General features: G+C 39.3%; 1 protein-coding gene across 4 annotated transcripts in view; it reads right to left on the reverse strand.

Moving 5' to 3' along the window:
* Positions 1–24,526, reverse strand: part of LOC149219938 (uncharacterized) — a 129,384-nt gene that overhangs the window by 103,586 nt on the left and 1,272 nt on the right. The window lies entirely within an intron of this gene.

Here is a 24,526-nt window from a genome sequence, read left to right on the forward strand (position 1 = left end):
GAGGTTAATTATGCATGGGAATTGGGAGTGTACACTAATAATCAAGCAGAATTTCTAGAAATAGCCATCGAAAAAGGAATCAAAAACATTTTGATTTTTGGAGACTCTCTAATCGTGATTCGACAAATGTTGGTGGCAAAGGAGCAGCAAACTAGCAGTTCTTTGACCATCAAGCATTTAGTACTAGTGGTTTCTTTATTCGTTGTCTAACAGCAATACCGATTTGATAACCCTGACCTAACCCAATGATTGTGAATCTTTCAACAAGCTACTAAGGAGAATTAACAATGAGGTGACGAACAGTAGGTATTGCTAGCCGACATTTATGCTATAATCTCAACTCTCGAGCTCCTTCTCCCTCACACTCTCAGTGGATTGGCTCTTCCAGGTGGCTCGTGGATCTCGTCCTAGAGCGCTTGGAGTTCACGATCTTGAGGATAACAACTAGGCCCTTGGCCAAGCAAAGAAAGGGACATTTAATAAGCAACATTCCATCAATCTTTGGTAACATTCACTCATAGTGACAAGATCTCTCAAAGCGGACAGATCCAGTTGAATTGGAAGTGCATTTAAGAAGTGAAAGGATGGTGCACACAAGCATAGATGGACATGACAGGGTAGGTTGTATTTGCGCTTGAACCTTGGAGAATTAGTTTAAATTGCCAATCTGGGGCCACAATTAAAGCAAAACAACAAGACAAGGTTAAGTTGGCCCATAGAATTGGAGATTGTGCCCAGGCAATAGTCTCGCTTAATCTTGCAATGTAGAACTCAGGTTTGTCATTGGAATTTGAAAGTGACAGAACCTGTGAACATCAATCATGTTCTAGATAGGGTGAATGTGGCAATTGAAGGACTGCTCAGTGCTTTCCACCAGCAGAATGAATCAGTGGAAAGGGATCACAACGCTCTTCAGTTGGCAACCAACACAAAGTTGGAACTTATGCAGCTCAAGCTAGAACATTTCCAGCATGAAATTCGATCCCAAGTGGCAGTGATTCACTGTAAGCTCACAGAATTGGAGGAAAATATTTCTGCAAAGATCAAGTTAGCTTCAGAAGAAGGCCAAGCTAGCGAAGTAGCTAAGAAGAAAAAAGAAAAGCGAGTCAAGAATCATAGCAATCAAGCTGAATTAAGTTTCAAGGTTAGAAATTTCAGCATGTTGCCTCTCTATCATATGTTTTGAATGCTATGTAAATTTTCTCTGTTCTTAGGGATATTTTTCAGAATCTATAGTAGACGTCTCTTTAGAATAGTAGGCAAAAGGTGTCATAATCAAAGAATCCAATTTTTTTGGATTTTGAATGTGAACCTATTAAGAAGATAGATGAATTATGTATGTGTACTGGCCCGAAATCCAGACCTCTCTTTTAATAGAAAATCACTACCCGTTATTTAAAAAAAAAACCTTTAAGTAGGGATGACATCATCTTATTTACTACTATTTTATGCCTATTTCAACGATAACAACATTGTTTGCCCTAAACCTCATCTACCTCCTTGATAGCCTTGCTCCTTTGTTGATCCATGCTTGATAGGCTATCTTCTAGAGGTACTATATGCCATTGTCTGCAATAAATATGCATAACATACAACGGCTCTCCTTTAAAATATAGAAGTCTTAAGGAAGCATACTTGAACTTTAGGCAACTCTTATCTTAGCCTTTCAAGGCTCTGTCGGTACCCTTCCTTCAATCATTGAGCCTTGTATCACCATTGAGCCCTCCTTAGTCGAATACCTTTTTAGTGATCTTTATAGGGAAGCCTCCCATGTGGGCTTAATTTCATCCATTAAAAAGTTGGGCAGAAGCCACTAACAGTGGTGGTTGATCTCTTGTTGCAATAAGACCTAGGTTGCCCAATGGGGCTTTGCACTAGGCCTACCAGATTTTGTGGTAACAAGTCCAACAACTATGATGAATTAATGGCCATCAGGTCATCATTAATTTGGTTTTAGCCAATGGTATACAAAGACTATAGGTATCTAGGGACTCTTTCCAAGTAATTAAGTGGAAGAATCAAGAATAATTAATACACAATGTGAACCTTCAAAGTATGGCTTTACAGTTATAGGATAATTTTCACATTTTGAAATGGTTATTTATACTCATGTATACAGGGAACTAAACATTGTAGCAGACACTTTGGCCAAGCAAGAGATACAACAAGATCCTTGAGTTGTGTAGTTGGAAGAATCAATTGATGGGTCTCCTCTAAGGACCAAACAGGCCGCCTTATTTATATTTGCTACATGATTATATGCATCTGATTCAGGACTTATCTGATTTTGATGTTGTATTTTATGGATGATTATAATTTGTTAGTTTAATGTTGAACTTTCTATGTGGAATAAGCAGAATACGAGTATTTTTTGAAAATTTATGATCCTTTGGGACAACTAATCTTATGAGCATTTTGTATTATAAGCAAAGGTGATGTACTATGTGCTTCAGCACATGAAGAATGTGTTTTGTATTCTCCTTTTGACTAAACAGTACAAGCAGTGGCCAATAAACAATGGGAGTGTCTAGAACACTACTATATAATATTAGAAAAATTCAAAAATATATTAATGTCCAATGGATGACCAAAAAGGTAGGTCAAGGGAACTAGAGAAAAGAGTACAATCAGCAATAAGCACCACAAGCAATGTTATCAAGACCAGAACCGGCCAAGACTCTAACTTGGATAGTACTAGAACCAACCGTAAAACAAGTCAGCTAAAAAATACAAAGAATATGTGAATTTCAATTAAACACGCGCACTCTCACATACACACACACACATGAATGCACCTAAATGTAAATCCAAACCACTGGACAATAATAATGCAAATTTTGAACATAGATAGCATATATGATATAAGGGTGAAAATAACAAAATGGCAACGAGTACAATACATATCTAAGACAAAATACAATAAAAATTAGGACTTTAAATGGCCTCCAAATTTCAAAAAATATCACACTACAACAAATCATTACATGTTGATGTCATCAAGATCATCCCCTATGCTCTAGTCCTAATCATCACCCTCAACATCATTCTTTGGACTTGACCCTCTTGGGATATCAATACTAAGATCACACTCCACAATCGATTCTTGGGCTTTTTTTGTTGGGGGGGTGTTGTGTTCATTATATAAGCTTTGGTTAAGGTTTGAGAGGGGGTCCATTTTTAGTTTTTTGTTTTCAAAATTTTTGAACAAAATGGGACTCATTTAGGTAGACAGCTCAAGCCAATTTTGACAGATTCACTTTTCTTTTTGGTGAATCACTTCAAACCAATTAATCTTGGTCTGGTTCAACACTTTTAATAACAGTGCCTACAGGAGTGTCTAAAGCTACTCTAAAGGCATAAATAGGCTAAAGTAATTGATACAAAAAAATGCATGAAAGAATATGATCAAGTAACGTTGGAAAAAATAAAGAAAAGGAGGAGGGATGAGAACAAGGACCCCTGAGAAGCAACGATTACAAAGTCAATGACATCATCTGAAAAATTTGGAGAGGATATAAGGGGGTTGTTGAGAAATCACTAAGGTAGCAAATTAGGGTTGATTTCTCTTATTTGATAATTGCTTGTGAATATGTGTTGGCTTCTTATTACTTTTATTATGTTCTCTTCATCAAACAATTACCAAAACATAAACCATGAAGATCATAAAATACAATGAACACAAGATATAGGCTCCAAGTCAGGGCAAAACCCCATAAGGGGGAAAACCCAACCAACTTCTCTTCTTATAGAATCAGATCAAAGTGAGAAATCCAAGACCCAAAAACCAAGACCAAGACTTCCCACAAGACCCAAGTCAACCCTCCTTCAAACCTTCCTCAACCAAGTCAAATCCAACCAATTCAACGATAGTCAAAGCTCTTTAAATATGGTCAAAATGTAATTTTTAGCCCCTGCAATTTTCAGCCCTTGCAACTCTCTAAAATTTTGCACGTGTGACAGAAATTAGGGCAGAAAATTCGCACATGTGGCAGAATTCTCTCTCCTTTGACCTTAGCTCTCTCTCTTTTGACTTTAGCTCTTCTTCTCTTGTCTTTCGCTGGTTTTCTCGCTTCTTGGCACAGAAAATGAAGTTGTTGATGATAATCCAAATGAGGTCAAGTTGCATTGTATTTATACACATCCAGGAGATCGAATAGGTCCCTTCCAGGGCTGACTTGGTCTTGTGGGGACAAAATTGACTATTTTGACTCATAAAATTCTTTTCCCCCTTTCAAAAGTCCAAATAGGACTAGACTCGAGTACAATAGATTTACTCATGACAAATTTTTCTTTTGACTCAATAAACCCTAGAAGCATGAAGAACATGCTTGACTAATAATAATAATAATTTCTCTTTCTTCTTTTGCTTTTACATAAAATATACAATGACACAAGTACAATGATAATTATGAAGACTCAACCTAGTTACATTTTCCAACAGGGGTCAAGTTGTAAGAACTCGGGTGGAGGTTGTTTATCCACTGAAATGTTGGACATTGGATAAACTAGCGCTCCCCGTGTGCTTCACGACATGTGTTGAACCGCCTCTCGTGGATCCATTAACTCTGGCAATGCATTCGTTTACTAACACCTACAGATTTTGGTGTGATGGCATTCGTGATTCCAACAAGTGGTATCAGAGCCAAAGGTCTCGAGTTTGAATCACACTCAGCTCGCGTTGGGGGGGGATTGTTGGACATTGGATAAACCAGTGCTCCCCATGTGTTTTGTGGCATGTGCTTAACCGCCTCTCGTGGATTCGTTAACTCTAGAGATGCGTCCGTTTACTAACACCTGCGGGTTTTGGTGTAACAGCAATCATGATTCCAACATGAAACTCCCCTAACACTCAATCATCCAAAAGAATCCAGAAATGGGACATTGACGGGCAACGCTCTATCTGGGACGAGTCTAGCTTTGAGCTAGGATGTATATTGGCTTGGTGAGATTTTAATTGAGAGATGTTATGTGTGTGAAGCCTTAGAGAAGCCATCATTGGAAACAATTGTTCGTTGTCGATTCGATTTATAGGAAATGTGGGGTCTCACTAATCTAAGCGTTGATGCCATTGGGATTTTGCACATAGTTTATGGTGATCTTCCATCAATATTAGGGTGGGAAGATGGCAGGAATCAATCTGACAAGGTTTGTCTTAGATGAAACCTATAGAATCTACCTTGGAGATCTAGTACCTCCTTTGGGAACAAAACTAAATACCTCTTGTTTCAGGTATCTAAAAGAGAGTAGTAAGAAATCCCCTTGACTCACTAGACCAATGTTATCAAAACCAACCGTTCACTGAATCAGTAGACCCCCCGAACCAGGAACTAATCAAAACCAAACTGAACTGACAAAAAAACAAACCAAAAAATCGGTCGACCACATAAAATATTCAAATTTTAAAGAAAAACATATATATTTATGTCCATCCATATTAAAACAAACCATGTATACACAAAAATGCAAAAGTTATTGTTTATATAGCATGTAATTGTGCCTATAACCAAAATAGCACTAAGTGCAATCCATCTCTAAACCAAAAATCCATCAACAAACAAGCTTTGGATGGCCTCTAGCATCCAAAAAAAATCATGCCACAACAAATGCCTACATATCATCAAAATCATCGCCCATATTGGGATCTCCATGATCAATATCGCCCTCAAAGCATAAAATAAGTTTAAAAAAAGCTTAAACATGTCAAGTCAAGATTTTGTTTGAGTGATGGGTACATTTTTACCATGATCATGACACAGGAGTTCAATGATTGATGCCACTAACATCAAATTACATGGAGGGCTTGGTGCTCTTGATCAAATGTTAGTTCCATACCCTTGTACATGATAAAATCCAACAAAAATGTTGCAGTCCAATGGAAACATTATTAGATTTTGAGTGGGATCTAAAATTCTACTTTCTCTATATGAAATCCAATGAACTTGGAACCACTCTCAAACATCCTAAAATAATTAATGGTGAGGTTAACAATTTAATTACATAGCAATTATAGGGCCCCAGGCTTGAATATTTGGCTACCTACTCAAAAAGTTTTTTTTTTTTTTGAGTTTGGAACGTCCTTGGTTGCATTATATGGAACCAGTTGGTACGGTACCCAACCATCCTTTTCCAATTCCAAGCCTTGAACCAAAACCGGTTTGGGGGTCAAACCAGTCGAACCGACCGGTTCCGATCCAGTTCCAATAACAGTGGACTGGACAGAGTCTAAACAATAGAACATCCACCTTATCTCATAACATATCAAGCACCAAAAGACACTAACTCGATGTCCTATAGATGACAAACCTGACAGATACTCTCAAACCTCAAAATGTGGTGGTCAGTCTCAACTCAAAGATGATGCAAACAAACTCTGACTTGGCTTACAGCAACGTTGAGGTTGTGCATTCAATGTTTTCAAGTATATGACAAGTACATCCCTCAATTGCATGAAGTCCTCCAAACAGAAAGCCATCGTAGGACCAAGGACCTTGGAAGGGGCTATTCAAATGACTACCTATAATGTCCTCTCTCATCACCATGTTCAAATCTTATTGGAGGACAAGAGGTGTACAGGAGAAACAAGAGAATACCAAAAGGGGAAGATGCTCCATAGAAACATTGACAAACTAAAGGAGCAAATAAATTTCAAAGAACCAACATTGTTACCATCAAACGGAATCATCTGCAAAAGCAGACATGATCTCCTCTGAGTAGCAAAGCACTAGGAAGGAATAATGATCTCACTCTAGAACTAAAATGTTATCAAAATACATGAGATATAAATGACCATAAAATAAAAATAATTGACCATTACCAAGATTTGTGAATGTGTTATCAAATGGATGAACTCTTTGTGAGTTATTATATTGCTCGTCACACAAATTTTTATTTGGGGTAGCATCGGATGTGCTCTAGCCACGAAAATTGGTGGAGAGGCTAAAGCACATGAGATCTCCAAGAGCCAGAAATGGTTTCGACAGATTCTAAATAGTTTGGGAGATATTAAAATAATTAATATTTTTAATGGAGTTCCTAAGTCTAAACTTAGGAAAATAAAATATTAATGGGTATTAATATAAAACTGTGTTAGAAGGGTCCAAAAGTCATGGATCAAGCCAAATCTAATCTTAGTCATTGATTAGAGATATAATCTCGACCATTGATGGACCAACGAGAAAAGTATAAGAGAAGGCTTGAGGGTCAGTTGCAGAACACACCGAGAGAGATCAAGAACTCGATTTTCTAGGGCAGGGTTTGCTGAGGAAATTGAGTGAAGTGATCTAAGTTGCAGCTGAGGGGCAATGAATACATAGCAAAGAGGCAGAGTTGGTACCGGGAGAATCAGTGTAGAAGCCGGGAGAGGTTGACGCAGAAACAGCTAGAGGCCACGCAGAGGCAGCCAGAGGCCGACGCTGGACCAAAGAGGCTGACGCTGGACCAGAGAGGCTGACGCTGGGCCAAAGAGGCTGACGCAGAGCCTAGAGGCAGCGCTGGGAGATTTTTCATGGGACAAACTGGGAGCTAGAGAGTCGGATAGGGTGACGCAGTCCCCTATCAGAGTGACACAGAGCAACACTAGTTGCATTGTTGTTGTGGGATTGTTCATCTAGTAATTTAGCCGGAATATCTATCTCCAACTGAGAGGTACTACTTCCGAGGGCATTCTCTGTTGGGTGAGCCATTTCTAGCACCCAGGTTGTATTCTGAAACTACATAATAATAAAACCCTCTTAATAGTTGCACCGGTTTTCCCACATTGGGTTTTTCTGGGGACAGTAGTCCAAAAACAACGGTGTCACTTGTGTGCTTGTTAACTTTCATTTGATGATTTGTATGTGTTGATATTGTACTTGTATTTATTTTCAGTATTTACATGGTAAATAACTTGTTAAGTAATTGAACAAGTAGGAAGAAATAAATCAGATAACATAGGAAGAATTTATAATGGGTTAAACATAGAAATTCCAACATGGTATCAAAGCACAGTTGCAGATCACAGGATAATTGAAGGCATCAACTGAGCAGAGCAGCAGCAGCAGAAACAATTGTCCCGAGTGACAGAAGTTGTTCCTAGCAGAAAGCAACAAGGAAGGGGTGACGCAGAGAGCCTGCGTCATCAGTTCGAGCCAGGAGGAGGATCAGTGCTAAGGCAGAGAGGAGCAAACCTGACCTACGCAGTGCCCGATCATCTTTCTCAGTCAGGAAGGATCAACACTGTGGCCAAGAGGTGCAAATTGTGCCGGTGTCGGGATTGCGCAGAGCCTAGAGGCTCTAACCTTCAGATTGCTAAGGCATAGGAGGCTATGGGTAAGTTGCGGAGCGAAGCTGGTGGGGTACTGTGGTCAAAACAGTACCTAACAGGGCAAGACCAAGGAGGAGGGAGTTGCTGCCGAGGATTTCTAGCCAAGAAATCCAGATCAGTGGTGCAGCTGCACAAACGATCGAAGTGGGGCATCTCGACATTGGCAAAGGGATTTCCAGAAGGGAAATCGAGGCTCAAAGGGAGTCAAACCGAGAACTTCCAGACAGGAATTTGAGAGACTCAGCAGGAGTCAATCAGAGGACTTCCAGGAGGGAAGTAGAGAGACTCGAAAGAGTCGAAAGAGGAGCAGCGAAATGGCAGTGAATGGGCTAAGAGATCAGGATAGACTGGACGAAGCTTCGAACTTCGTAGTCTGGAAGGCTAGGATCTTGTCCATTCTAGACAGGTATCGCATCAAACACTTCGCCTTGAAAACGATAGCTATCCCAATTGACCCCGCTAAAAATGAGAAGTACAAGGAGGCAATGGCCAGGGCTCAGTGCATCATTCTTGACGGGGTCAAGGATCATGTGGTACCACATATTGCAAATGAGATGTCGGATGCCCTGAAGACGTTGTATCAGCATATTTTCATGCATAGGAAAATCAGCTGCGGTCATACCAGATGCAGAGGGGAGAGCAGATAGATATCTTCCTCGGGCGATTGACAGAGATCCGAGACCAGCGGACTTCCATAGGGGCCACGCCGGATGAGGAGATGTTGGTGAGGACTGCACTGAACGCAGTCTCAGAGGATTGGGAGGTATTTGTCCAGAGCTTATTGGGCAGGGAAAGCCTTCCGGATTGGGAGGAACTGTGGGCGGCTCTTCGTCAAGAAGCTAAGTTGCACGAAACGGGGAAACGCGGAAGCGAAACGAAACGGGGAAGCGAAACGAAACGCGACCTCCCCAAATTTTGGAAACGGCGAAACGCGAATATATATAATAATATATATATATATAGAGACAAGTCACAGCTTAGAAACCCTAAAACAGCTTCTAGAACAGCTTAGAAACCCTAAAAAAATTTCTAGAAACAGCTTCTAGAACAGCTTAGAAACCCTAAAAAAATTTAAAAACTAATTAGAAAAAAAAAAAATTAAAAAACAAGTCATTTTTTTGGGGAAACGGGGCCCGTACGGCCTGGAAACGCGTTTCCGGCCGTACGGGCACATTTCCATTTCGGGAAACGTGCCTGTACGGCTGGAAACGCGTTTCCGGCCGTACGGGCACGTTTCCATTTCGGGAAACGTGCCTGTACGGCCGGAAACGCGTTTCCAGGCCATACGGTACGCGGAAACGCGTTTCCGTTTCGTTTCCGGCCGGAAACGGACCCCTAGGGCACGTTTCCTGCAACTTAGTCAAGAAGAGATCAGACGGTTGACCAAGGCGAGAAGCAGCGGCAAGGGTGTCAAAATCAAAAAGGAGGAAGAGGAGGATGGTGCCCTAGCATCTGCGGGAAAGCAAGAGAAACGGAAGAAGAAGGACCTCTCCAAGGTCAAATGCCTCCACTATGGGGAACTGGGTCACTATGTGAACCAGTGTCCAAGGAAGAAGAGCAAGGGGGAGGCCTCTGGGACCAAGGCAACGCTAGCGAGGGCGGAGAAAGAACTGGAGACAGATGACGACTGTGCCATGAATGCTCATGTGCCACTTGAGAGGAACTGGGAAGACATTGAGTTGTAGTCAGACGGACTATAGACGATGAGGGGCAAGACCCTTGAGGTACCCAACCTCTTGGATTATACCTTGCTACGGGAGCCACAAAGAGGAGTAGCAGGATTGGCAGATGTCGGTAGAGACGGATGCGGATGGAGCGACAGAGGGTGCTACAGTGCAAGAGTCCCGGGACAGCGTGAGGCAACAGTGCGAGATGCATGGAGTTGTTGCAGCAACGCAGAGGTCAGTAGAGGGAGCACTTGTCAGCGACAGAGGGAGCTTCAGCATCGGGAGTGTTTCTAGCCTGACAGAGATGTCAGAGTTGGGAGGATCAGTTACTTACTTCTCAGTAACTGAGTTGCAGTGCAGTGGTTAGCAGTGGCAGTGCTATGGGAAGCACAATGCAGCATGATGAGAGGGGATGCAATGCAGATGCAACAGTAGCAGTGGCAGGGCCATGGGCAGCAGCACGAATGCAGAGGGAGCTGTTGTACGGATGCAGCAGTGGCAGTGGCAGGGCCATGGGCAGCAGTACATGATGCAGCAATGCAGAGGATGTTGGGCGGGGAGGCCTAGCATCAGCACAAGGACCGATGTTGGATGATCAGGGTGATACTCAGTGAGGAGTATTACTAGAGCACAATCCTCGCTAAGAGGGAGTGTTGATTTGGGGTAGCATCGAATGTGCTCTAGCCACGAAAATTGGTGGAGAGGCTAAAGCACATGAGATCTCCAAGACTCAAAAATGGTTTAGGCAAATTCTAAAAAGTTTGGGAGATATTAAACTTAGGAAAATAAAATATTAATGGGTATTAATATAAAACTGTGTTAGAAGGGTCCAAAAGTCATGGATCAAGCCAAATCTAATCTTAGCCGTTGATTAGAGATTTAATCTCGGTCGTTGATGGACCAACGAGAAAAGTATAAGAGGAGGCTTGAGGGTCAGTTGGAGAACACACCGAGAGAGATCAAGAACTCGATTTTTTGGGGCAAGGTTTGCTGAGGAAATTGAGTGAAGTGATCTGAGTTGCAGCTGAGGGGCAGTGAATACATAGCAGAGAGGCAGAGTTAGTACCGGGAGGATCAACGCAGAAGCCGGGAGAGGTTGACACAGAGCCAGCTAGAGGCCATGCAGAGGCAGCCAGAGGCCACGCAGAGGCAGCCAGAGGCCACGCAGAGGCAGCCAGAGGCTACGCAGAGCCAGAGAAGGGCCAGCGTGTGAGACGCAGAGGCTCCAGAGGCTAACGCAGAGCCCAGAGAGGCTGACACTGGACCAGAGAGGTTGACGTTGGGCCAGAGAGGTTGACGCAGAGCCTAGAGGCAGCGCTGGGAGATTTTTCGTGGGACAGACTGGGAGTTGGAGAGCCGGATAAGGTGACGCAGTCCCTATCAGAGTGACGCAGAGCAGCAAAAGTTGCATTGTTGTTGTGGGATCGTTCATCCGGTAATTTAGTCAGAATATCTATCTTCGACTAAGAGGTACTACTTCCGAGGGAATTCTCTGTTGGGTGAGCCATCTATGGCACCCAGGTTGTATTTTGAAACTGCATAATAATAAAACCCTCTGAATAGTTGCACCAGTTTTCCCGCATTGGGTTTTTCCCGGGACATTAGTCCAAAAACAACAATGTCACTTGTGTACTTGTGTACTTTCAGTTGATGATCTGTATGTGTTGATACCGTACTTGTATTTAGTTTCAGTATTTACATGGTAAATAACTTGTTAAGTAATTGAACAAGTAGGAAGAAATAAATCAGATAGCATAGGAAGAATTTCTAACGGGTTAAACTTAGAAATTCCAACAACAAACAGTAGAGTTCAAAAACCAACAATCTCCATCTATTCCAAGGTTAAATGAATACATCACAAAACCACCGAAAATAGTGTGCTTTGTAGCCTAGAATCTTATCAAGATGCATAAATGGAACTTGTAAAGTATTTGACCCATGGTTTCATGTTTTGACTACTATTGTAAAAGTTTAGCCTGTGGCCTACATTATGGATTCTCATTTTTATGACTTCAACATAAGTACAACAGCACAAATATAATTTTGATACCGACAAGGTTGAACAAACATCTTTAAATAGAGACACAAGTATTTGTTAATACAATCTCATCTTGCATTTGTCAATTGGGTCTATCCCATGCAATTAAGAGGAGTGTTATGCTCCCCACCAAGGTTTGAGACTTGCAAGTGACATGTTTAAGCTTTCAAGGAGTACCATCCTCAATGTTATAGCATCTTTTGCCACCCCTATTCATCAAATGCTCTTGATTGGCCTAGGCAAATCCCTTTTCCCTCGCAGACCTATCCTCGTCTTAAAAAAGCAAATTTCAAAACTATATGCGACCTTGTTTACTGTAAAAATGCATATGTACGCAGTTCCTCTGAATGCTTCCTTCGTACAACATTTTAAAATTGAAAAAATATAAAAAATACCTATTTTTTGGGCGGGGTTTACGAGTTAGACTGGAAACATACCTACAGGAGCCTATGACCTAATCGAATTAACTAGTTTTTAGTGGTATAAATACACACTATGGGTTGGCCTAAAAAGCATCCAAATGATTGGCATCCTTACTCTATCAAACTATCCCCAGATCAGGTCTATGTTATCTCGTGCTCTTTACACTTCCCTGTCTCCAAGAAACCCTTGTTTACATGCATAGATGCTACGCCCCCTTTATCTTGCATAATACTACTTTTGTTGGAGAGGAGGTCTTTGTTGGCCCGGGTAGGAAGGATGCGGAGGAAGGTTCCATCAATGCCAACAGCCAAGATCAGATTGTAGCTTAACCACCTCTTGCTGCTATCATTTCAATAAAGAAAATCAGGTTTCATTCCAGTTTGCTTTGTTTATCTTCATGAATGTGGATTTGTAATAGATAATCTTATGATATGATTTATTTATATGCATATGTAATTTGAATTTTGTGATCCGCTGGTGTTTTATTGTCTATCTTGCAGCTCTGCAACTTCATGAGGAGGAGTTAGGGTTTGGACCATGCGGTATCCTCAACAAACGTAGGACCTACGAGTATGCCTTCTTTGCCTACCTTTGTCAATTCAAGTATTGTGCATGTCTGATTGAGTTTTTTTAATTGAATTTTGTGTCTGCTCTGTTGGGGTTTTCAACCCTAGCCCTAGGGAACTTTTCCCTCAAACACTCAAAATGACAGGAAGTGCACAATGGTCTTCCTCAAGATAAGTATTTCACAAATTATTTAAAAGAAAAAAAAAACCATCTTGCATAAGCAAAGAGTCATTTCGATTTACTTTCATTACACTCTGCAGTGTGATTTCCATAATAATGTTCTTGTATCCCAACAATATTATTCAAAACAAATTCCAAGTAAATATTACTGTCATAAGGCAAATTATGAAAAGAATAGGATGACTAAGGAAAATTGGATAACAAACAGATTTCACTAGACATAATATTAAGGACTAGTCCAAATTGAGAGCATTATTGAAGTCGCAATTCTTGCAGCTTTTATAGTAAAAGATGACATGTCTTCACAGATTTACCATCCTCAATTTGGGTAGCCTTACTATTTCCATCACAAGCCACTCCTACTAGTCATAATGGAGACTTGCAATAAAGGCACTTATCAACTCTTAAATGGGACAGAACAATGTGTGTGCATTACAACTTACAGCCATGCGTGTCTTAGTAAGTATCAATTGTGAATATATTATTGGAATTCCATAGAAGGTTCCTTGACAAAGGGAAAGCTAGATGTTTCCAAGTGCTATAATCGATAAGAATATCCTCAAGATATCAGTACAAATTTATCAACCATATATTCTAGTAATTTAAATTTTATCAGTCTACAAATTTATCAACCATACCTTCAAGTACCTTAGTAATGCCAATGGAGTCTAACCCGGGTGATTAAAGTGAGGGGCTGTTATCCTACCCACCCAAATTCAATTCCCCACTTGTAACATGCTTGCTCCCTGTGGACTGATTTACCTATGTAAGGAACCATTTCATATGGATGGGCCCATATGCAATCCCTAAGTAACTTTGACAGAGTTAGATTGCCCTAGAGTCACAGCCACTTAGCCAAGAATTGCCTTCATAAGTATGCCTGTGAAATTCATGTGGTTGACCAGAAGCATTCAAACAAAACTTAAAGGTACCTTAGTAATGCATTTGTGGTGCCACTGCAAGGATTTCATGAAGAGTGCCCATGAAAAACAACTTGATGTCATCAATGTGGGAAGAGTTTATTTGGGGTAGAAGGTCCCTAATCAGAAATATCATGCAACATATCAGGCTAGACAATCTTCCTGCAAGAGCTAAATTTGTGCAATTCCGTTCACTCGCTTATGATGAGGTTTGGCAAGGAGAATATTGGGTTACCAGTCTTCATGTTAACCATGATAACTTAGTTAAACTTTGGGAGCCTGCTCAGTAGGTCAGTGAGTACCCCCTTTTCTAATGCTTCGGCCAGAGTTAGTATGAATAAGAACCTCTCCGGGGTAATCCTTCTGCAGAAGTCTACGCGACAAAGTTGTCCATTTATGCCCTTACGCATGCATTATTATTGCAGATGTGCTCGAATAATTATTGGAGGTAGCATGTGTGCAGGGTCAGACTCATATCAATGTTATTTCGCTCCCTGGTGATACAGTAGTTGCTTAAAGTGCACTTCAAAAATAATAGCCCTTACCCCAAAGCCTTAAAGAGAATGAGTACTAATACTTCTGCAGAAGTCTACACGACAAAGTTGTCCATTTATGCCCTTACTCATGCATTATTATTGCAGATGTGCTGGAATAATTATTGGAGGTAGCACGTGTGCAGGGTCAGACTCAGATCAATGTTATTTCGCTCCCTGGTGATACAGTAGTTACTTAAAGTGCACTTCGAAAATAATGGCCCTTAGCCCAAAGCTTTAAAGAGAATGAGTACAAGGTACTTTAAAGTTTATACAGCCTAAATACATTTGGTGAGGCACCAGAGGTGGCAATGAGTGAAGAAAAAACAAATGATCATCATTGGACAAGGGAGTTATCCATGCTGGCTACTGAGGAGATTAAAGTTGATTAAAAGATTATCAAGATAAACCTGCTTATTTTCAAATTTCAAGAGTTATTTATTTTATCAAAACAAACCTGATAATTTTAATATTTCCAGAGTCACTTTAGTTTCAAGATTGGATACTGATAGAGAGACATCTCTATTATTTGTCTATGCAAGTGAAGTTGGATAACATGGAGAAAAACATAAGCAATGTGACATTCCACAAAAAAATAAACACAGAAAAGCCAGTAAAAAACGGTAATGAACGTAGGCAATCAAAATTTAGAACAAAGAAATAGTAAACTGAAATACAAGTAGGTGACGTGGAAGAGGAACTGAAATCGTTAGCTATACAGTGTGTTAATGATGATGGTTTAATAGCTACATCAATACGTATTCAACAAATAAAAAGGTAGTCTATAAAAGGACCTTGTAAGCATAATAAACATTCTAGAACAATCAACTATAATGGAAAACTCTAATACATTATCATCTATATCTCTCAACTTTTCCATTTAAAGTCCAAAAACTTATAAATAACACGAGAGAAGCACCCAATACACAATGTGGCATCCCTGTCCACGTACTCTCAGGCATGGGACAGGTAGCCACCAAATAGGACATCAAAATTTTGGCCCTCAAGAGACCGTTTCACCATAATAAGAAGGATGGTCTTCCATCATAGTCTAGTTTTATTTAAATACATGCGCAATGCAAAATCATAAAATGCAGCAGAATAAATAAGCATCAATTAACAGATTTCAAGGCAACTAAATGTCCATGATCAGAGTAAAGCATAATCACACACACAGCATGCAAGATACATATAATTCCATGGCAATATACAACATTCAATTACAAACTCAAAGAACAAGACAAAATACATACTTTTAACAAAACCAAGTCCAAGGAATTGGTTACGTATGAACAATTTTCCACCCAGCCATAGGCATCTAATGGAAATACCACCCACAAGCCAAGCTATGAGGCCACTAAGATGAAGAAACCAAGCTACATGTTTCCAGCTCACTCACCCCACCTAGTGTTATTGACACCGACAAAACCGACCAGTCCAATCAGTTGTGGCACTATACCAGTCCAATTCAATGTAAATAAAAGTTGATATTCTCCTCATCTTTCTTTTTCTATCATTTTACTTAAAATTAAACATTACTATTAATTGTTTCAGGATGTCTGGGAGTAGTTCCAACCTCATTAGGCTTCATATGAAAAAAGTAGAATTTTAGATCCCATTCAAAATTCAGCAAACTTAGATTTTCAAGATTCCAAGATTGGTAGGAATGCAAGGTTTCCACTAGATTCTATCATGTATGAGTTTATGGAACTAGCATTTAATCGAGAGCACCAAGCCCTCTATGGAGCTTGATGTTGGTTGCATTGATTGTTGAACTCTTCTGTCATGACCCTAATGTTTCCATGGCTTAAGCGAAGGGTACATGTTCACTAGGGCCATGACAGAGGAGTTCAACAATCAATGCAACCACAACCAGACACTAGTACCACATGACTAGATTATAGAATCTAGACTCCAGACTATGTCAGTATAGCTACTCATTAGTACCAAGTTTATTTTTGGACTCTTCGGGCCATTTAAAGCCTCTTTGTTGATGTACTTTAGTTCAAACATGTATTGCACCCAATGCTATTTTGGTTATATGCACTCTTACTTTATTTCGATGAGAATCTTTGCATATTTGTGTATAATTCGTTTGGATTCACATAGATGTACATGAATATATATGTTTTCCTCCAAAATTTGAATAGTTTATGTATTTTTTGGTCAACTAGTTTTTTTAGTCCAATTTTTTTTCGTTTTTTCAGTTTTGATCCAGTTCACACTTTCAGGATTCAATGATCTGTCCAGTTCTGATAACAATGAACCCAACCCATTTGCTCTCATGGCTCAACCAATCTGCTCAGTAGAGAGCACTACAGGGATCTCATCCAACTATAAAACAACCACGGCACTCTCTTCCATTGCCCTACACAACACAAGAGATTCCCTTTCTCTACTCAACAGTCCCTCGAGGATATTCTTCCCTTCCAATGCTCTTTAGTGTAGGAAAAAAGAGTCCAATCTGCTGAAAGCCTTCTAAGAATACCTTGACAAATGCACATTTTGCTCTTAAACATACAATAAGCAGCAATTACACAGTGGAGGAAGGCTTCCTAACTTGCCTAGCCTCTATGCTCACCTGCAGCCATATATCTCTCATACAAGCTTCATAATCTCTCCTTCAACATGTTGATTATCATCATTTTTCATAATGGTTCCTGTTTAGCCATGGAGAATACCGCATAGATCATGAATCTGAGATTGATAGAATGATTGATAATAAGAGAGCTGAGGAGACGTGGCTGATTTTCCTTGACAAGAGAATGAAGTACTATTACATTTTCCCATAATGATTTTACTTGGCCCATGCTCCAATTAATAAGCATGGAATTATGTTTGAGCCGTGTGATCCGCCAGCTCGAAATGAACACCTAAAAATACTTGTTTGTCTAATACCAAATGCCATTTATTCCCAAGTATCTGAAACCAGAAATGGGAAAAGGTTTCCAAAAACGGGTATCACACAGATCCAAAGTTACCAGAAACAGTAGAATAATCTGCATAGGAAACTGCAGGAAATGAGAAAACACTAGGAAAAAGTTTCCAAAAAAAGGGGCAAAATGTTTCAAGAAAAATCCACCTAAAAACCAGGCTATAGTGATCTTCCTTTTACTGGTATGCTATTCTCTTTAGAAAAATCAAAAGTTAAAAAGGGAGTAGCTTCAAAGGGCTTTTAATTTACATGTTAGGGTTATCCTGCAACCTTTGTTGCTCATATCGAAACATGAGTTTTTTCATTTTAGAACTTACAAAAAGGGTGTAAATTAGCCCGAAACTCTCGATCATTCCTGAAAACACTCAGGAAACTGCCTCATATGTTTCTGGAAACCGCCCTACCACTAAGCGGTTTTCGGCAACTAGATATATTTTGGAAATCAGTTTCGGGGATTCACTGAAGTGTGGACCTATCAAATGCCAGCTATATCGGCTACTAGGAAGGCAACTTGTATTTATGAACCAATACTAATCTCACAGAGCAACAGTATGGGAAGGCAAAAATGAAGATCACTTTGGCGATTGGCATTAACTTGTTCATCCACATAAACTTGAAATAGAGCATTCGGCATGCCAACTAATTGTAAAGAATTTTATAGAATAAACTGAGATCAACTATTCTAATGAGGCAGCCAGGTAAGGCAAATTAAAAAGACTACTGTGCATCCTTGGCCCTATTGTATTGTTCAGCTCTGATTTCGATTGAATTCAGAAACTTACGTAGAAGAGAGATGAACACAACAATGCACTAATTTGATGCGTATTGATGCTAAATATTTTACTTCAGATGTAAATGCGAATTGGCCTTATATAACTCTATGTCGAATCCCAAGGCACCAACCAAATTTCAACCCTCCATTATGGCACGGATTTGGAATAACAAGGAGCTCTTTCTGAATTCTCATGCATTCAAACCATAGACTAAATTGCATGCTAGGCAAAACACTGACCAGAAACAGGTAGGCAAATTTAGAAACCCTCCAAGCTCGTTTTGGTTTTGCAAGCTCTGTAATCGCGATCAATCTGTTGTGCTTTTGAAAAAACATAAATTTACTTCAAACGCCAAATGTGGTGAACTCGATTTATAAATGTCTATGAGGTATTTTACCGGATTATATCTCATAATCAATATGGGAATATGGGGTTACAAGAGGGAATGAATGAATGAATGAAATTTTAACGTCCACGAGACTAGCTATAGTCTATGGGACCACTAGCTTCCCTGCTTTTGCCTTTTGCAATTCAATCCTCTTATTATTCAAATTAATGATGAGTTGACCCAACCTTCTAACAATGTCCTCACTAAAAAGACAATGCCAAGAAACCAATGTTAACATACTGTTGTAATTGTCTCTGATGTCTTTGAAAGCATCACATTCCAAAATGAAATGTTTTTCCAATTCCACTACCCCAGAAGTGCAAAAAGTACACACCCGCTCTTCCCAAGCTTCTTTAGGTCTTTTCCACCGACCTATTTCGCATCGTAATTGATGCAAGTTAGTTCTTAATTGAGTAATAAGAATCTTTGCTCTCTATGGAATGCTAGCTCCAATGTACTCTTTTTGTTAGAGATCACACGTGGGGTTGAATTCTTGAACATAGTACTTCTTCTTTCTACATACTCTTTTCCCCATATATGCTTACGAAACTTTTCCATAACATAATTCTTCAAATCCTTGCTATTTGTGCAACATGCATTGTTGATATAAATATTCCATTTTTGCATCCATTTGTTGTTTTGTCTCATCCGTGATTTATTTCTTTCACTCATTCCTTCATTGAAGATAACTTTAGGCCATCTACCTTCTCCCATTTGCTCAATTCTCTGAAGATACCTTTGTTGAAAAAAGTGTAACTAGCTTCGGTCTTCATGATATTATAATTATGATTTAAGAAAATGAATTTATTATGCCTTGTTGCATGGGTTTCATGAGCAAGAGGTTTATTTATTAGCAGCTCCCATTGAGAGCCTTAGGATAAGTCAAAAAGTCAATGTCATGTATTAAAAAGCTCTTCTTCAGGCTTCAGCATGAGAAAAATATGAGTCTATAGAAATGACAAGTAGCCCTCCAAGACAAACACAAGAAGAAGTTTGCAAGCTAAATGATGAAAAAGAACAATCATGTCGGCCTCAATACATATATAACTATCAAGTCGGCTCATAAAAGGACACACCGGTTTAGTGTACATGTCGACTTATTTATGGAGACATAACAACTATAAATAGGCAGGTAAAGTTCAGAATTACAGTCATACTTTTTCGGATAGCTCTGAAACTTCGATCAAGTATAGTACCTCTGAAATCTCAGTCATAATTACAGTGACATACTCGGACACCTCTCTGAAGTCTCGATCAAGTTCAGGGTTACAGGAATATCGGATGAAGGAGTTGTACAGTACCTCGGTTAGGAGAAGGACTCTATGGTTTTCGGATGAGTATGACAGGGGTATACAGTCCCACACAGTCTCGGCATAATCATGATAAGAAGTCAGTAATCCTACAGTGATATATTCTCGGCATAGCCATGACAAGTAAGATCTCGGTGAATACAAGACTTCAATGCAATCATGATAAACACAGTCACATTCTCAGTCAAGGTGCAAACATGATACTATCATGGTTATGATCTCGGTGAAGGCTATGATGAGACAATCATGATCTCGATGGATCAAAAGGCAGCTCTCCAACACATATCTCAACATGGAGATCTAGTTGATGAAGACCTCAGTGAAGGGACAACAAAGATGTTACAGCAGTAATGAAGTGGTGCAGTAATGGTGCAGCAATGATGAGGAGCTCAGCATTGACAAAGAAAGAGGATTGGTGTCTTGGTCTTGGAGTGGCCTAATAGGTCAAGGGTCATGGTCTTGGTATTCGTCAATTAGAATCTCTATAAGAAGAATTTTCTATGGGTTTTCCTCTCTAAGAGGGAGAGGTTTTGGCCCTGGCAGAATACCAACACCTTGTGTTCTTGTCTCTTTGTTTTGGTAGCTATTTGATGAACTAAAGAAGACACACTCTAATAATAATAAGTGAAGATTGGTATAAGAAGAAAAATTGAAAACACCTCACAAATAGTTATCATGCTAAAAAGAATCACATTAACTACATTTGCCCTAGATTCTTCAACAACCTTATGAGACGCACCATAGCAATTGTTTTGACAGAAGTTGCTCCTGTTTCACTCAGCATTATCTCATAAGAAACTGAACTTTTTATTTTAAACTTGCTCATGATCAAGCATTTTTGGATTTTCTCAATTTGTTTCCATTTTGAGACAGGGATGCTGCTAGCCCACAATTCACACCCATATAATATTACTAGACAAACTAGGAGCCCAAAAAGCACTTTAATTGTTTTCCAGTCCATAACTTTGCCTCTCTACATCTGTTTTGAAGAGCATATAATGCTTTCCACCCTCCTAAAATTCTCTTCTTTCTGCAGTGCTCCCAATTAAGCTTGTTGTTGAAATCAATCTTGAGGTACTTGTATTCATTTACTTCTTCAAGAATGTTGCCTTCAAAGAAGAACGTATGCTGGCTCTACTTCTTTTTATTTGAGAAAATCATTATTTTGGTCTTGCTGGTATTGACTTGCATCCCCACTGCTTTACAAAAATGCTCAAGGGCATATAGGTGCATCTATAATCCCTGGGCCAATTTAGCAATCAATACAAGGTCATCAGCATATAAAAGAAGCTTTATCACAAACTCCCCCAACCGAACACCATCCCCACCTTGCAGATTTAGCCACTCTTCCAATTTATCAATATATAAACCAAAAAGAGTAGGGGATAAAGGGCAGCCTTGCTTGACTCTGATGTCACTTCTAAAGCTTTCTGAAATGCTTGTTGAAGTTCTAATTTTGACTTTCACCTCTTCATAAAGCCTATGGACAACAACTCTATAATGCAAAGGAATTTCAAGTTCTTCCATTCTACTCCACAACTTATCTCTAGGGACTATGTCAAATGCCTTTTTGAAGTCAACAAAGCAACAAAATACTTCTTTTTTGCCCCCAACCCTTTTCAATAATGTGTCTCAACGTGATACCATTATCTACTATAGAATGTTTTGGCCTAAAACCTGCTTACCCTTTTGCCCTCTTTTCTTTGACTTTCGCCCACTTACTGATTCTATTTTCCACCATGTTGTTGAAGAGCTTTGCAAACAAACGATTGATCATAATGCTTCTATAGTTGGAAGGATTATTAATGTCTCCACTTTTAAAAAGGGGTATTGCTAAACTAGTTGTCCAATCTTTTGGGAATCTTTGCCGAATGACGTTGTTGAATATTTCCATGATGTGCTGTGCAAAAATGTTCATTCCCCACTTTATATATTCTATTTGAAGTTCAACCAAGTCCTTTGTCTTTCCTATTTTCAACTTCTTAATTCTTGTCTCTACTTCATGTAATGTGAAAAGCTTTGTGGTTGTGTTGATCCTAGGAAGAGGCTCCTCCTCTGATTCTTTCTCATAGAGTTGCCTTGCATAGTCAAACCATTGATTGGCTGTAATATTATTTTCAATTTGCTTCTTCCTTGGTTGAAGTTCCTGCCAAAAACGCTTTGGGTGATTCTTGCCTAGATATATTAACTCTTCTCACCTTGTTTGCATGAACTCATCTTTTTTCTTTTTTAAAATCTGCTTATATAACTTTACATTCATTTTCTCCTCGCCTGCCTTTTTCAAGGTTTTCCTTGCCATTTTGCATTCCTCATCAAACCAAGCATTTACAGGAAAACAGTTTGATTCAGATTTCCTATTTTTTGCTCTTTTGCACTTCTCAAGTGCACTCTGAATTATACTTGTTAACTCATGACTATTGAGGCTTTGGGAGCCACTCTTCCCTTTCTGAATTGATCTCTCCAACATTGTTTTGAAGATAGTGCAATTTTCTTGTGTTAGAAGAATTTTGCCCCTTGATATCGATTGTCGAGAACATTGGGTTTTCCTCCTATGTTGACTTTCTTCTAACCAAGATAGCTTTATATAAATTGGGTTATTGTCTGATTTTAAGTCCCACATATGCTCTCCAATCGTAACTTCATCTATACTTTCTATCAAGCTTTGTGAACAAATAGCGTAGTCAACAACACTTGCCCCATTGTATGTGTTGCAAATGAACTTCCCAGACCTTTTCCAATTATCTAGACCATTGCAAATAATTAAGTTGAAAGCACCACACAACGTGAGCAACTCTTCTCCAAAATGATTGCTAACTTTGTCATCTTCTGAACATCTCAACCATTGGGGATTTTCCTCTTCAATGAGCCAGATAGGATTGTGATCCTCTTTGCAACAAAAAATACTAGTTTGTTGATTTGTTGTTCTAGAATTTAAATCTCCCACTAAAATAACTTCTCCCTGCTGAGAATATACAGCAATATCTTGCTTTAAAACTGCATATGGGTCTTTGCTATCTAGCCCCTTATTTTGTAAGTTTTTTAGACTTGAGGTGCAAAATAGCATGTTGCAATTCTTATGTGGTTCTCATTCTTTGTTATTTTGAACCATAAATATTGTTTATTTGTATCTTCTTTCATAAATTGTATGTGACGGCCTTCTTTTTCTTTCACTAAAACTAGTATTCCTCTATACCCTTTGCCATTTTCTGTTGCCTCGTTCCAAACTATTAATTTCAAATAACCATCAAACATAGGAGTTTTACAACCATCATGTTCATGAGTTTCTGTGAGACAAATTATGTCTCTACCTTCTGCAATAGGCCCTATCCCAGGTCCCCTCCTCCAAGGGTAACCTCTACAGTTCCAACAAATTAGACTTAGGTAGACCTGGATAGGATTTGATTGCTATGCGACTTGGCACACAAGACTCAAATTTGAGTCTTCACCCCTTTTCATCCATGTTGATCATGTTGCTTTCCTCCCTATTATAGAATTAGTTGTTTTTTCTTTACTAACAAATTTCTGCCCTACTTTTTCATGAGGCCCAAACATTGCAATAACCATTTTACCATGGTACAACCATGCTCTTTTCCCTTTGTTTCTTGCTGCTCTAATTTCCTCCAATTCTTCTCTTCTCTCCTCTTTTTGTTTGCTAATTAGATCTTCATCTAAGAAGAAGTGTGAGCCTTTCAAGAGTTTCTTTTTGCTTAAGAGATAGTGTTTGTCTTGCACACTTGCCATGATGACTTTTATGGATCGAGGCCTCTCTTCACATATTTTTCCCACCCTTTTCGCTTGACAAATTTGCCCTCTCCAATGTAATTTCTCTTTTAAAAAGCCTCTTGTCAAATTGAGAGTGCTTTCATCCTTTCCATAGTCACTTATTCCTCTTATAATAAAGTTTGTTTCCCTATCTTTTCTGTCTTTGTGTTCTCTTTCATGTGCTCTACGAGCACTTACATCTTCTTTTTCCTCTATCCTTATGTAACCATTAGTGTCCTTAGCTCTCGTTTTGATTTCTTTTGGAATGTTTGTCATCTTGATCTCTTTTGCCTTTTTTCCGAAATGACTACCAGTTGCTGAGATATTTGTGTATCCACCTGAATTGCTTTAGAAATTATCAATTCCTTGTTTGCTGCCATTGATTCTTTCATGGTTTGCCATGTTGTCTTCATGTTTTCCCATTCTTGTTTTCCTGTCTCTAAAGCCTCTTGTACCATTGTTACATGCTCTTTTAGAATCCTATTACCTTCCATTAAAGATCGATTTGCAAGTGTTATCGCTGAAATTTTGTGGTCCCTTTCCTGTTCTTTGGATTCCAAAATTTCCAACCTTGCCCTGGCCTTCATCAATTCCTGGACATAGAGATCTCACGACCAAGTAAGAGATGTAGATGTGGAACTGTAAATGGTTGACTCTTCTTTATTTTTGTTGTGCTTATTTGTTTTCTTTTTCTGGGACTGTTTTCTTCTTCTTTTATGTTCCCATTT

Source organism: Pinus tabuliformis, chromosome Q, assembly GCF_031772625.1.
Source record: "Pinus tabuliformis cultivar Carrire ecotype Pingquan chromosome Q, CPIR1, whole genome shotgun sequence".
NCBI lineage: Eukaryota > Viridiplantae > Streptophyta > Pinopsida > Pinales > Pinaceae > Pinus > Pinus tabuliformis.